Genomic DNA, 15,677 nt, shown 5'->3' with positions numbered 1-15,677 from the left:
GGTTTCGCGTGCCAGTCATACATTTTAACATTTTTAGAAGGTCTCTTTTTATAAGTCTATAATATAGAACTAAACTATTGTTGTATGGAAAGTAAATAAGGTTTTTAAAATGTTTAAGAGGCTTCATTTAAAATTAAATTATAATGCAGAGCCCCCCGGACCGGTGGCCAGGACCTGGCAGCGTGAGTGCCACTGAAAATCAGCTCACGTGCCGCCTTTGGCACGCGTATCATAGGTTGCCAACCCCTGGTCTACTGGTCGAAGCAGGTGAGGCTGGCGAATCCGGATTCCTGGGTTCTGTCCCTAGCTGTACCACTGATTTGCCTTGTAATCTCTGGTAACTCACTTTGCCTGTCTAATGTGAATCAGTTTCCCCCATCTATGAAATGGGGATTTCTAGGATTTACCGGTTAGGAATCTTTCTGAACAGCAAGGACAGCACCGCCCCTTACACCAAAAAGCAAAGCGTTGCCCACCCCACCAGGGGCTTTGGGGGGGGTTAAGGCTTTTTTCCTGGAAAGACTGGGAAAAGGTTATTAAAGATTGAGATTTTCTTCTCTGAAAATTTCCATTTTTGACAAAAAGCCATTTCTCATTGAAAGGGCAGTTACCACATGGCCAGTGAAAAGAACCCAAGATTGATCTTTTTTTTTTTTTTTAAATCTCATGATTTTTTAAGTCAACCTCATGACGTTTTGGGTTCGACCCATGATTTTTGAACATCTAGGAGCTGGGAATGCTGTATAACTATTTGCTTTGCAGTAGCATCTAGTGGTCCCACCGGCTACCAGCTCCTCATTGTGCTGGGTGCTGGACATACATATAAGAGGCAGCCCCTGCTCCAAAAAGTTTATGGGAAACTGAGGCACAGAGCATGTAAATAATCTGCCCACGGTCACACAGGGAGTCTGTTGCAGAGCAGAGAATTGAATCCAGGGCGCCTTAGTCCTAGGACAGAACCTTAAACACCAGGTCCTTATTTTCAATGCTACGTCCCGAAGGCACCTTTTCAACCCTGGGACCCAACATTGCAGCTACTGCATAAGTTAAACCAACCCATGAATTCATTCAAACTAGAGATGGAGTCAGCTCTGGACCCTAACTATCACCGAGTTTGGATGTGGGATATGGTTGGAGTATGATCGATATCCTCATCGAGCCAGATTTTTAGGGGTAATGAGCAACCAGCGCTTTTGAAAATCAGGCTCATGGCATACAGTATAAAAGGGAGGCTCATTTAGTGAGCCTTGTTCCCGGACTGGCACGGGCCAAAAGCATAGGCCCTGCAGATGGAGCGCATGGTACTACCAGGCACGTGATTTACCGAGTACAATTGCAATGGGACGGTGCTGCGGGCGCTGGAAGGCGCAAGCATCAATTCAAGGAAGGTCACGGTCCCGGAGAGCCTTTCTGCACCAGAAGTGGTTGGGTACAAAATGCAGGAGAGGTTTTCTTGGCGTACCTCAAATTGCGTTGGACACAGGAACCCAAAGTGCCTATTGATCGCGGACAGCAGCGCCGTGCGTTCCAGGACGCGAGGACGGGGCCATGTGGGTTTTAAATCACCCCAGTATTGGTCATCACATACTTCTGAGGCAGGGTCAATAATGCGCTTATATAATCGCTCGAATCCTACTGTGAGGCCGGCTTGGGGAACGGAAGGGGATGAGTTTCAAAGCAGCACTTTTCAAAAGTCCTCCTCCAACCTCAAACCTCATGCATCAACCCACTGAGTGAGCAATTCTGTAGCCTCAGAGCAACTGCTAAAAGCCCTGGCCTGATCAAAAATATAGAGCGTATTAGCCACCGGTCCTGGGGCCTTCTGCCCTATGATTAAAACCTATGTCTGGGCACCTGGCAACAACCCTGGTGTCCTCCAAACAGCACCACTTTGTAGCCTAGGCCTGGTCGACACTGGAAGCGTGATACCGATATAGCTAGGTTGGTTAGATGGATGATTTTATATCAGTATAACTTTAGCAAATATAAGCTGCAGTTACATCAGTCTAACTGGATCTCATACCTATACATTCAGCTGTTCTTGAACCAGCATAAGTGATACCCGAATAAGCACTTTTATACCAGCGTAGCTGCGTCCACACTAGGACGGGTTCATCGGTTTAGTTTCACCAGTATGGTTAAACTTACAAAACTTTCTAGTGTAGACAAGGAATGTGCAGATCAGGTTCCACTACAAAAAGTGAAAGAATGGTCAGGCAGGTAAGGAATAGGATGGGGAAGATGGGTTCAGTTCCTGGCTCTGTTACAAAGTCCCTGTGTGAACCCCACAGGAGCTAGGCACCTACATACCTTTGTGAATCGAGGGGCGTGTCTACACTACAGTGACACCGCTCTGGCGCTGCCGCGGTAGCGTGGACGCTTCCTGCATCGACAGACGGGGTTTGTCCATCGATGTCGTTAATCCACCTCGTCGAGAAGCAATGATAGCTAAGTCACCGGAAGAATTCTTCCATCAACGTTCCCTGGGGTGAAGTCAACCTAACTATGTCACACAGGGTGCAAAATTTTTCACAGCCCTGAACGATGCAGTTAGGTCAACCTAAGTTTTAGGGGTAGACCAAGCCTGGGCCTTAGGGCCTGATTCTATTTTCTACATCCCGGCCTGATCTACACTGAAAATGAGGTTGACACACCTACGTTGCTCAGGGGTGTGAAAAATCCACACCCCAAGCGCCATAAATTAAGACGACCTACCCCTGGGGTAGAAGGGACTAGGTTGATGGAAGAATTCCCCATCACTCGGGGAGGCGGATTACCTACCGTAACAGAAAAATTCCTTCTGTTGAGGTAGGAAGCATCTACACTACGGCGGCAGAGGGGCAGCCTCCTTAGTGTAGACGTGACCTTAGATCGTAAGCTCTCGAGGGTAGGAACAATCTCTCTTTACGTGTCTGTGCAGCATTTAGTCCTGATCTCGGCAGAGGCCTTTATGCTCTTCTGTAACACATAATAACAACAATTAACATATTACAATCCAGCAGATCTTCCATCTCGTGAGATATTACAGGATCTTATACGGATTCTACACTGGCATATCTCCGTGATTTATACTGGTGTCATTTAGATCAGAATTAGGACCTCCATCTTGACCTTGCAAGGGAACGGACAATGACCTCACTCGGTCTTTTCCATATGCAGCCACTATGATCTCAAGTATATTATCTGCCCCCGATCTGATATTAAACAGCCATCTCGATCCTCTTCTGAACATCCAGCAAAACCTGCTTGCTCAGCAGAGAAAATAACCCCCCACCCCCACCGCCCACGTCGAGAGCGGGTGTCAGATTATTTTTAAAATCTCTCCTTGTATTGATTTTAATATCAGATACAGAATATACATTACATGAAACCATAGAACCCTCATAAAACGGTTACCCGGCCTCGTCTCTACCCACAACCTCATTACAGACAATGGAGATGCAAACATTTACTGTAACAGCAATAAACAGGGATACGAGTTCTAGAAAAAAATACCCTCTTTTAAATTGTTCCGACATCCCCCCCCCCCGTTAATGCCATCAGCAGTCCTCATTTCCGGGGAAGGGAAGGAGATAGGGACAGGATAAGAGTCTTTTCACACTTATACAGTATTTCAGATTCATGATGGATGAGAACAAGTATACAGGAAGGGAATGTTGTCTAGTGCTTAGAGCAGAGGGCAGGGAGTCGGGGCTCCTGGCATTGGAGAGGAGTGGAGTCCAGTGGTTAGAGCAGAAAAAAAACTGGGTTCTGTACCCAGGTCTGCCACCTAATCTCAGTGTGGTTGTGGGAAACTCCCATCACTATATTTGTGCCTCAGTTTCTCCATTTATAAAAGGGTGATGATACTTATCTCTATGGGTTGTAACGAACGTTTGCAGAGCACTCTGAAAGCCTCAGGTGAGAGATCTTCACATAAAGGCAAAGAATCATTTGACAGAGAAATAGATGCTCGGAGATTCCTCTCTTCCATCCAATAACTTCATGGCCACACCTTGACACAGACATCTGGGGCATGATTCTTATTTACAAAGGGGCATTGAAGTGAGTGTCCATTTGTTACACTCATAACTACTTTAAGACCCTTTTACTTTACCACAGTGGCATAAAGGGCCTTAGTGTAAACGAGAATTCAGATCTTGGTCCTAAGAGGCACATGATACCCAGCTGATGTCATTCTGCCTACCTCTACTGTCTTCAGAGGAGCTGCAGCGGACTTACACCAGCTCAGGATCTGGCCCTGTAGTTATCTAATCAGCACTGCTCCCGGACCCCTGCAAGCTGGCACAGCAGAAGACCAGGTTTTCTGCCCACGCCTGAGTTCTTGCATTAACAAGCCCAGCCATTGTGGCCAAATCTGTGCTCGTCTTGTTCTTTGTTTATGGCAATGTCTTTTGACATGGGGAATTTACAAGCTTGTTAACAGGACCTATTCAATTCGGGAGGTGGATGGAGAAATAAAGACTAGGAGACGTCCACTCCGTGCTTTTTGTGGGACTTTTTGGCTAGCTACAGAACTTTTAAATGAGTATCCTTCCTAGGATGACCAGACAGCAAGTGTGAAAAGGCGGGACGGGGGTGGGGGGTAACAGAAGCCTATATAAGAAAAAGTCCCCAAAATCGGGACTGTCCCTATACAATCGGGACATCGGGTCACCCTAATCCTTCCCGATAACCACCCACATCCGAGAACCTTGTTGTTAGAAGATTTAAGGATCTGATTCTATGTTGTTCTTCAGGTCGTGTATCCACTTAAACCAGTGCAGAGTGGATGTAAAACACTACCAAACCACAACTGGGTATGTCTACACTACAGTGGCACTTTGCACTAATGCAGATACTTTGAATTAGTGTCAATGACACTGGCCTGATTCCGAATGACACTCAGGTGTGCTCTACACACTGGTTTTGTACTGGGATAACTATGTCATTTAGAGCTGTGATTTTCTACCAAAATACAATACAACCTCTACTGTGGATGCAGCGGTGTCAGTATAAAGGTGCCTTCCTTTATGAGAATAGCAATACCAGTACAAGCGCTTTTATACCAGTAGACCTGCTTCCACAGACGTGGGTTATATCCCTTTATCTGTACCAGGACAGTTAAAATGGTACAACTTTCTATAGAACCATAGAAATGTAGGGCTGGAAGGGACCTTAAGATGTTATCTAGACCAGTGTTTCTTAATCTTTTCGATACCAGGGACCGGCTTACTGCCATCCTAAACTGTGCCAGGGAGATCTCAGGGACAGGTGCCGGTCCACAGACCAGTTGTTGAGAAACACTGATCTAGACCAAGGCAGGATTAAATATAACTAGACCATCCCTGACAGATGCTTGTTTAACCTGTTCTGAAAAACCTCCAGTGATGAGAATTCTACAGCCTCTCCCTTGGTAACCTGTTCCACTGCTCCAGCTGAGACCTCACCAGTGCCGAGTAGAGCGGAACAGTTACAGCCAGCGTTTTCCATATGACGCTCCTGTGAATACATCCAGAATGCCTTTTTTCACACCGTTGACTCACATTCAATTTCTGATCCACGATAACTCCCAGATCCTTTTCAGCAGTACCGCCACCAAGCCAATTACTCCCCATTGTGTATTATGCAGTTGATTTTCCCCTCCCACATGTACCACTTTCCCTTCTCTTTACCGAATTCCACCCGACTGAATTCAGATCAATTCTCCAGTTTATCACGATCATTTTGAGTTCTCAGCCTGCACTCCAAAGTGCTTGCAACCCTCCCGGCTTGATGCCATCCATAAATTGTAGAAGCGTACTCTCCACTCTGTCCTCTGCTCGTTAATGCAAATATCGAATAGTACTGGACCCAGGATGCACCCTGTGGGACCCCACTTGAAATGTCCCCTCAGTCTGACCGTGTGTGGTGGGTGTATAAAGAAGCCCTGAGGCAGCACACAGAGGCCTTAAAAGCATTGTAACTTAGTATATAGAGCACCTGGGCTCTGTCCCTGGCTTTGTCACAGGTCTGCCGGGTGACCTTGGACATGACGCTTCAGCGTTCTGTGCCTCGGTTTCCCCATGTGAAATGGGGATAATGATGCTGACCTCCTTTGTAAAGTATTTTGAGAGCGACGGATGAAAAGCGGTACAGTATATAAGAGGTAGGGATTATCATTGTTATTAAAATAGGAAGAAATTACAGTCGCATGTATGTTAAAGGCCCCTTTGCACTGCCAGACTAGCATAACTGTGAATCTGGCCTGTCATGTGGATTCATGGCTAGATTTTCATTTATACGAAGGCCCCTTTATGCTGTCAGAGCGGTGCAAAGGGGCCTTAAAGTGGAAGCAACTATAATTTAAGTTCACTTTAAGGCCCCCTTAAATTGCTTGCGAATGCACTGATGACTGAAGGCCTCTGTTTACACACACACACACACTTAGAACAGGTACAGCATGGCCATTGGCCAGGTGTGATTCCCATGCAGACAGCCCCTTGCCAATGTGCCACATTTCTGAGTCCGGTGGGACCCTCCCTTTCAGGGACGAGGGGAATTCAGAGCCCACTCTCCTCCTGCCTTGTGCAGTCATTTGCACCAGTGCAAAGTGGCTGTACAGTTCTGGCCCGGTAGCGCTTCAGTCCCACATTGTACTAGCATAAGTGACTGCACAAGGGCTAATTAGTGCCAGCGGATGGCAAGCAGGACTGCTGCCAGCTGGGTGCTGGGCTAAGCCCCAGCTAACTAGTTTCACACAAAGACCCACGCAGCACCCCTCAGATGGCAACGGATTCACTCACTACACACCTGGGCTGGATTCAAACCAATGCCTCAGAGGGTCTGGATTCCATTAGCCACTTAAAAGGCTAGGTGCCTTTCCCCAAAAGCTGTAGGGGTGGCACCCGTTCTCTCATTTGACCCTAGGACAATCCCTTAGCTGCTCCCAAGCCACGGTCCCATTCGTTTCAGCTCCAGAGCCCTCACTCATTCCACCCCAGCATGCAAGTTCTCTCTATGACCTGAATCCTCAGCCTGCATTCAAGGCAGATTAGGCCGTTACTGTACCACCTATTGCCTGCAACTGGTAACAAACGGAGATTTGGCCACAACCCCCACGCAGGGCTCACCAGCGGAGGCTGGCGAAGCCGCCTAGGGGGTGGGCAGCCTCGTGGTCTGAAATAGCTGCACGTCAAACTGCGACTACCCCCTCCAGTTTGACCACAGGAAATGTGATCTCAGCTCAGCCTCTCCTTCCAAATAGGGAGGGGAAATTTCTGCCTTCTCGCTCACTCTCAGCAAACAGCAGCCCCCGACGGAAGACAGTGCCATAATTGGAAGGGTGGAGCACAGAGGAGGCACACTCCCTAAACCGAGCCATTCTCCAGGTTTTCCACGCAGCCCAGGCAGGAGAGAGAGTCTGTCCTGAAACCACTTCATCCTCTACCCTGTGGACCGCCCCTCCCCCACCCAGTTCCCACCAATGCTGGGGTCCCAGAACCTTTTGCCCCGTGGACCAACTGGCCAGGGCTCTGCGGGGAAATGGAGGCTTACAAAATACAAGCCAGAGAACCACGATCTTGTCCCGTTAAGAAAGAAGATGCCCTGGAGATATTGGAACAGGTCTTCAGCTGAATTTCAATGGAGTGACTCTGGTTTGCACCCGCTGGAGATCTGGCCCACTGACATCAATGGCGCAATGCCCCGTTTACAGAACACCACACTGGACAGGGAGGAAACTAGCTATTTTTTTTCCCCCATTGCTTTCTGCCTTGAAACAAAACCCTAGTTAATAATTAGGGGTCACATCCTCAGCTGGTGTAAACTAGCAACACGCCCCTTCTTTCGGGAGCTGCACTAATCTGCACCAGATAGGGATCTGGCCCATTGATCCCAATGGAGCTGTCCCAATTGACACCCCGCTCCCCCGCACACACATTGGGGATCTGTTCCCAAAAGTCTTCTCTTTGTCAAAAAAAACCAACCAAACAAAAAACAATAGTGGGTGTTAAATAGGGATTTTCCCTCCTACCTGTTAGTCAGATGGCTGCATCTTCAGCTCACTCCAGACAGCAATTTGTAGCCATTGCCTGTCAATCAAACTGAAAAAGGAAAATGCCCGTCAGTTCCAAGGGGATAAAGTGACGAATGCAGGTAAAGTGCATATTCTGTCCTGACCTGGGTCTAAGGGGATACCGGGAATCAGGGTTCCTGTCCTGTTAGGGCATCCCTCGTCCCTGAAGGGCTGGGATCTCAAGATTCATACTCCAGAGATTTGTTCTGACCTGGCTGACAATGCATTACAAGAATCCTGACAGAAAGGCAGCTAAGACCCTGATCCTGCAAGGTACTAAGGGCCCTCTACTCCTTGGAGCTGAGGGAGACAAGACCTTGCAGGTTTGAAAGAAAGAAAAATATGATCTTGAAGCTTTAAGAAATGAAAAACCAGCTGTCCACCCTGCCAGCTGTTCAGGAATAGCTGGTGGACTGAAAGACACAGCTGAACAGCCCACAGTGCCCCAGGTTGAATTCAGGTGTTACAAAGCCTGAGCAGTCAAAGATTGCATAACCCACTGCAGCTAATGCTTCAGGTCTGTGCAGTTTGCACATTCTGCTCTCAGCCGTACCAGTGTAAGTCCGGAGTTCTCTTGGAAGTCCCGGTGCACGATGGGAAATGCCGTGTGGCTAGGGGAGACCAGCCCATACTGGAGAGTGGGGACATGAGACAGTCGAACTACTAATACCACAAGGAACTGCCACAGCAGAGCCAAATCGAAATATTTTAGGGTTTGGGCTTCAATTAACATTTGTTATGGAAAACTGACACTTCTGCTGAAACGTTGAATTGAATCAAAACCCCAGTGTCCCGTCAAAACACAGTTCAAACGGAAAGTTGTCAACCAGCCCTACCAAACACAGAGCGCAGCCGCTGCACGTCACGCTGAGATCTGCCTCACCCCAAGTACTCCAGAGGTGGAAGCCCATCAGAGGCCACCCTGGGCTGGTTTGCAAAGGTGCTGAGCACCGGCAGCTCCTCCCATCGACTTCAACTCGGGTTGTGTCTGCTCAGCCCCTCTGGAAATCAGGTCCTGGTTTTGGAGGCCGTGCATCCCCCGTTGAGTCCCACTGGGGACTCAACGACGTCACCAAACTCGTTTCCCTTGTGACTCGAAACAGACAGGAACCCAGGTACGATTCTTCCTACCGCCTCTCGGCGAGGTAGATAAAGTCCGTCAACCGAAAAGCCCCTTCCACGGATGTAGGAAGCGGTTTCACTACGGCGCTACAGCTGTGTCGCTGTAGGGGGCTGTAGTGTAGACATAATGGAGGCCCCATGATGGGCGGCTGTCGTGTAGACAGTTGCTATAGTGAACGAAGGTGTTTTTCCCATCGCCGTAGTGAATCCACCCCGGGGAGAGGCAGTAGCTAGGTTGGCGGAAGAATTCTTCCATTGGCCAAGCGTTTGTTTACACCGGGGCTTAGGTCGGCTTAACTATGTCTCTTGAAAGGGGGTGTGAATTTTTTACACCCCTGGGCGAGGTAGCAAGGCCGACCTACGTTTTCAGGGTAGCGATTGGTCCAAGGTCACGCAGGGAGTCCGTGGCAGAGCTGGGAACGGAGCCCACTTTTTCTGAGTCCGAGTCCTCCGCTTTAACCACAAAGCCAGCCTTCCTCTCGCTGAGCCGCCTACCCCTCACCAGCTCATTTCCTGACGTTACAAAATTCACCCTGAGCACAGATGGGCCAGAGAACCGCACAGCTTCGAACCTCATCCAAGCCCTCCTACCCCCAACACAGCTCAGGTCTGGTGGAGGCCAGCAGAGGGTTCAGTTCATGGCCCCACCTCGAACTCCAGGCCTTCGCTGTAACAAATATCTCCTCACCAAACGGCCTGGCACAGGGAGATGCTGTACGTAATTCCTCAAAACAGCTGAAGCACAGACTGCTTTCGAGCTGTCAGAACACATCAAACCTCGAAACGTGAGGGCCAGATCCCTTCAGACATATGAGCTACAAAGTTTTCCAGCTCCTGAAGCAAATGAGTAAATCTCCTTAGTTCAAAAATCGACAGAGAAGGGGTGGAGGGAGATTCCAACCCTATTCCTTGGCTGGATCTGGGGTAGCAACAGAAACATGATGCATAATTAACCTCAAACAGCTTCCTGGCACTTTATGGGCTACATTTTGTGTTAAGTTCAAGTCAGCTCCGATTCTGGCCCTTCCGCTTCCCTTAATAGAGAGGAGCAGTCCAAAGAAATGAAGGCTCCAGATCTGATCAATTATTCTGTCGCAAGGGGAGAGGGAGGTTTTCAAAGGGAGGAAGTCGGCTCTTATGGTTAAGGCACTGGGCTGGAACTCAGGGGAGAGGGATTTAATTCGTGGCTCTACCATAGGCTCCCTGTATGATCCTGGCCAATCCACTTGCCTGTTTAGACTGGAAGCTCTTATGGACAGGGGCCATCTTTCACTATGGGTTTGTGCAGCACCTAGCACAATGGGCCCCAAGCTCAGTTGGGGCCTCTAGGTGCTACTGTATTGGCATGTGCCACTCCCAGTGATCTCCGCGGAAGCCCAGCTGCTCTAAAAACGAGCCCTCTTGAACCTAAAGGGGCATTTGGTGTTGGTCTGCGTGCCCCGTGAACTGTGCAGGGAGCAATTTGCCAACACCCTGCAGCGTGAAGGGATGGGGGCTGCCGTGTGGGTGGAGGATGTGTGAAGATGTGGTTTAGGTCACCGTGCAGGGTTTGCTCTACAACGCTGAGCCCTAACCGCGTCCTCTCCCCACACCTCCACCCTCCTTCCCTGCCCCTGTTCTCAGTGCTGGCTTCCGAGCACATCCACAGGGCTGTAAAAGGCAGATGAACACGCAGCTCCACAAGCCCTTGCTTGCAGCAAACACATCCCTGCACTGCAATCCTTTCAGATCGCCAGCTAATCAGGGTCATTCCAGGCCAGCAGCCCCCTTATCTGAGTGGAGTTGGGTTCGGTCTTTCAGACCATACATACGACCCACAGCAACTCCTGGCCTACCGAGGTATCACACGTAGGAGTCAGGGTGTTAACCCTAATGTCCTGGCCCAATTCCACTTTGGGTAATGACATTGTAGCTCCCGTGTGCGGATGCATAACCAGTATAGTTACAGCGATGCAAACCCCCTAGTCTGGACACGGTTATATTAGTATCAAAGTGCTTATACGGGTGCTGCTTATTCCTTTGCGGAAAGGGGAATAAGTTATACCAGTGTAAAGGAACCTTTATACAGGCATAACTGCATCCACGCTGGCGATGGTACAGGTTTCACTATATCAGTAAAATATTACACCCCTCACAGACATAGTGATACCAGTACAAAAACTGTGTATGCCCCAGGCTTAAATTCCCTCCAGCCGTTAGCAGCGTTGCAACCACCAGGCATTCAAAAATCACGAGACTGGGCCCCAAAATATAAGAACATAAGAACGGCCGTACCGGGTCAGACCAAAGGTCCATCTAGCCCAGTGTCCTGTCTACCGACAGTGGCCAATGCCAGGTGCCCCAGAGGGAGCGAACCTAACAGGCAATGATCAAGTGATCGCTCTCCTGCCATCCATCTCCATCCTCTGACAGACAGAGGCTAGGGACACCATTCCTTACCCGTCCTGGCTAATAGCCATTAATGGACTTAACCACCATGAATTTATCCAGTTCTCTTTTAAACGCTGTTATAGTCCTAGCCTTCACAACCTCCTCAGGTAAGGAGTTCCAAAATATCCTGAGATTGGCTTAAAAAAATCATGACGGTGTTGTTTAAACAATACATTTGCATGCTTTTGATTTGCCTTCTCCTTTTGGAGCTTTCGGCAGCCACATTTTCCAGCTTTTTATTGCAAGCCCAAGGGCTAGAAACTTACTTTTTTTGAAGAAAATGAAAGCTGAGATTTTATTTCTTGAGTCCAGGAGCTGGGCTTTAAAACACCGAATTATCATGAGGGCTGTGATAAAAATCACAAGTGTTGGCAGCCCTGAGTTGAGCGTACACAGTATCTTTCACTTCCCTCCCGCAGTTGCTGGGCAGTGTTGCCCCATGTTGCTAAAACAGCTGCTGCATTCCCCGCTCAGAGGTGGAAGCATTGCAGTGGCGAGTGCAGTGGTCACTATATTATACATAGTGCTCGATCCTCTGCTGCCCTGCACCTTGTGCAGTTATTTCCACCAGGGTCAAATGAGCGCAAAGTGCGTGTGAAAGGTTACTTTTCTGATCTGGCAGCATTTTAGACCCACTTTGCACAGGTGGAAAAGACTGTTCAAGGGGCAGGGGAAATGTAGCCGGACTAAAGCTATGTCTGCGCTCCAGCATCTCCCTTCAGAAGGGGGTTTTCCATCATCGTAGTAAATCCACAGCTCCCAACGGTGGTAGCTAGGTGGACAGAAGAATTCTTCTGTCACTTAGCCGCGTCTACACTGGGGGTTAGGTTGATCTAACTATGGTGCTCGGGGCTCATAATTTTTCACAGCCTTGAATCAGGACATAGCTAGGTTGATCTAATTTTTAATTATAGACCACACCTATATATCAATCACGTGCCCTTTGGCCTCTGTCTATCATAGATATCTGGCCTCCATGACCTCACTGTCTGAGCACCTCATGCTCTTTAACATCATAACAGCCCCGTGAGGTTATCTCCATTGTATAGAAGGGGGGCTGATGCACAGAGACAGACTAGGTGACTTGCCCAAGATCACACAGGAAGCCTGTAGCAGACCAGGGACTTAAACCCGGTGCTCCAGCGTCCCAGGCCATGCCTTAACCACTAGGCCACTTCCTCTCAAGAGCCTGGCAAGTGCTATAGAAACGTCAGCTATTGTTTACAAAGACCACAAAATAGATAGCAAAAAAATTTGTTTCTGTTTATTTAGAGAGACATTTTAATGGAACAAATGGTTCTATTAATCACAGAGCTGTCGGGCTGGAACAGAGCTCAAGAGGTCACCTAGTTCACCCCCCATGTCAACGCAGGATCAAATATAGCTAGACCATCCCTGGCCGGAGTTAGCCCAACCTGTTCTTAAAAACTTCCAGTGACGGGATTCCACAACCTCCCTTGGTTCTCTGGTCCAATGCTTAACCACCCTTAAGGAAGAACATTTTTCCTAATAGCCAACCTAAGTTTCCCTTCCTGCAAGCTAAGCCGATTTGTTCTTGTCCCACCCTCAGTGGGCACAGAGAACACTTGATCGCCATCCCTTTTACAACAACCTTTTTACAGATGGGAAGATTTTTCTGTCTCTCGTTACTATGATGGTAAATAATCGCAGCCCTCTGGGAACCGCTGGCCACGTGGCTCGTTGTGTTTGACTGCTACGGAGTGACTAAGAATTGTGACACACAGCTAGTCAATGCTAAAACAGCATTAGTCCTTTCTTCCCACCCCCCACCTTCTTGATTTCCACCAACACCACCACCAGGGCAAATTCTCAAAGGTCCGGAGGTTCCTAACTTCAACTGATTTCACTGGAAGTTGGGCGCCTACATACATTTCAGGATCTGGGCCCCTGCTCTTCGGAGAGGGGATTGTCTTGCCTGTGGGTATGTAAAGCTCCCAGCATAATGAAACCCCAAGATGGCAGGCACAGAAACAATGCGGATAAATGATCAGAGCGCTGGCCTGTAACACGTGGGTCTGCAGTTGCTGATCGGCCGTCTGACTTTGGGGAAGTTGCTACCCTTCTTTGCTTCCTCTTTATCTGTTTTGTGTAGTTAATTGTAAGCTCGTTGAGGGCAGGGACTGTCTCGCCCTACATGTCTGGGCAGCACCTATCAGCACCCTGATCTCAGTCATAGGGCCCGAGGGTATGTCTACACTGCAATGTAAACCCAGGGGGGTCAGGCTTATGCTTAACCCCCTTCTGTCTACACAGAAATCGCACTAACCCAGGGCTCGGATCTAGGGTCCCAGGACCCCACAGGGGTGGAGGATCCAAGCCCGAGTCAAGCTGGGACCAAGGGTTCAAGCCCTGTTGCTTTGCAGTGTAGACGCAGTCACACTGGACTCGTGCTCTGGGAGTCCGCCAAAAGTACCCCATAATCCCAAAACCCCCGGGCCAATTTTCTTAGTCCTCTGGCTGGTCAAGTTTGGTGGACGGCAAAGTTTTTCCACACTGCGCCACGAACAAAGGTGGAGCAGCCACCTTTTGGGAGGGCACTCAGAAGTCTGGGATATAGATGGCGGGACTCAGGCCCGCATAATGCAGTGTAGACGCTGCCGCCCCAGGTTGGGACCCAGGATTCAACAATTCCTAACCTAGGGTTACAAACGAGTGTAGACACTCCAGGCCCAGGTTAACAAACCCAGGATCTGTTAACTCGAGTTCTCCTAACCCTGGGCTAACACTGCAGTGTAGACATACCCGCAGAGTTTAAGGCCAGAAGCGGCCACCAAACCATCTAGTCTGAGCTCCTGCGTATCACAGGCCACTAACCATCACCCAACACCCGCACGCTAAACCCAACAACTGAAATTAGACCAGAGTATCACAGCCCACAGGAGACTCTGATGTGCCACAGGCAGAGAACAGGAGGGACCAAGATGCACCATAGCCCCAGGCCCTGGCAATGGCAGAGACTTGATTAAGTGAGATATACCCCAATGACCCTAGCAAGTGACCCACGCCTCAGGCTGCAAAGCAAGGTGGAAAAAAACAAGATCCCTGCCAATCTGACCTTAGCCTCTAGAGCTAACTGGTATATTTATTTTACACAGGAGGAACTAAGGTATTAAGTGACTTGCCCATGGTCGCACATGGAGTCTGTAACCCAGCTAGAAATTGACTCCCGGTCTCTAGGGTCCTCGCACACGGCTCATACCCCATCCCACCCTATGGAGCGGCACCCGATGAGGCCAGAAGCTCCTTAGAAAGACACGTCTACCCTGAATCCCATTGGCACTTTGGCTTGTCTGCTGAGCGGTGAGATAAAGACTCCTAGCAGGAACTGGACAGAGACCCTAAGAGACATTTCACATGAACGGCTACCGAAAGGTACCAAACTATCAAGTGGTCATGATTTTTGCTTGCTCCGAACCCGGAGCTGGCAAGCTGACGTTTAGAGTCTTTGGGAAATAATACAGGAACCACACAATGTTCCCTGGGAGCGGGCTGGAATCGGGAGAAGCAGACGGCTTTTATTTGCGGCAAAGCCAGTCATGTGCTGTAATTCAGTCACAGAGTTTAAGGCCAAAAGGAACCCTAAGATCACCTAGTCTGTATAGCCCAGGCCACTGCGTTTCACCCAGGTGTCCTGTACTGAGCCCAATAACTTGTGTTTGGATCCAGCACCTCTTCCAGAAAAACAGCTAGTCTTGATTGGAGGACATCAAAAGATGGAGAATGCACCACTTCCTGCGGTAGTTTGTTCCAATGGTTAATCACGCCTCCCTGTTAAAATACGTGTCTTAAAATGTATTGTAATGATTGGGGGAGGGGTTCAGAGAGTGTGCACATGCACATTTATCATCCTCTAGTCAGTGCGTTCAATTGGAACTGCTTGCTTGTGTGTCCTATGCCCTATATTCTTATCAGCTAATGGCGATTCTCCTTAAACTCTTGGATCAAGAGACGGTGGGTTCTACTCCCACTACTGCTGCGACATTCCCACTGGCTGTGACATACAATACGGTGACACCTCAGAAGCCCCCCGTTACCCTGAGTCACAGGATAGTTTAACCTGACAGGTGAG

At 48.9% G+C, this 15,677-nt stretch overlaps 1 protein-coding gene across 30 annotated transcripts in view; it reads right to left on the bottom strand.

Annotated features, from left to right (window-relative positions):
• Window positions 1-15,677, bottom strand: part of MEF2D (myocyte enhancer factor 2D) — a 182,213-nt gene that overhangs the window by 121,657 nt on the left and 44,879 nt on the right. For 16 of the 30 annotated variants that reach the window (XM_005310950.5, XM_065573651.1, XM_005310952.5 and 13 more), the window contains exon 2: window positions 7,994-8,063. The exons of 3 other annotated variants lie outside the window; for them this stretch is intronic. The gene's annotated coding sequence lies outside the window, so the exon portion shown is untranslated. Of the gene's footprint in view, window positions 1-5,347; window positions 5,482-7,993; window positions 8,064-8,588; window positions 9,091-15,677 lie in introns of those variants that run through there. 11 more of the 30 variants (XM_065573643.1, XM_065573660.1, XM_065573658.1 and 8 more) reach the window with 5 other exon arrangements.

The sequence above is a fragment of the Chrysemys picta genome, chromosome 20 (genome assembly GCF_011386835.1).
Source record: "Chrysemys picta bellii isolate R12L10 chromosome 20, ASM1138683v2, whole genome shotgun sequence".
Taxonomy (NCBI): Eukaryota; Metazoa; Chordata; order Testudines; family Emydidae; genus Chrysemys; species Chrysemys picta.
Note: the sequence above shows the minus strand (reverse complement) of the source record. Positions and strands in the feature narration are given on the sequence as shown.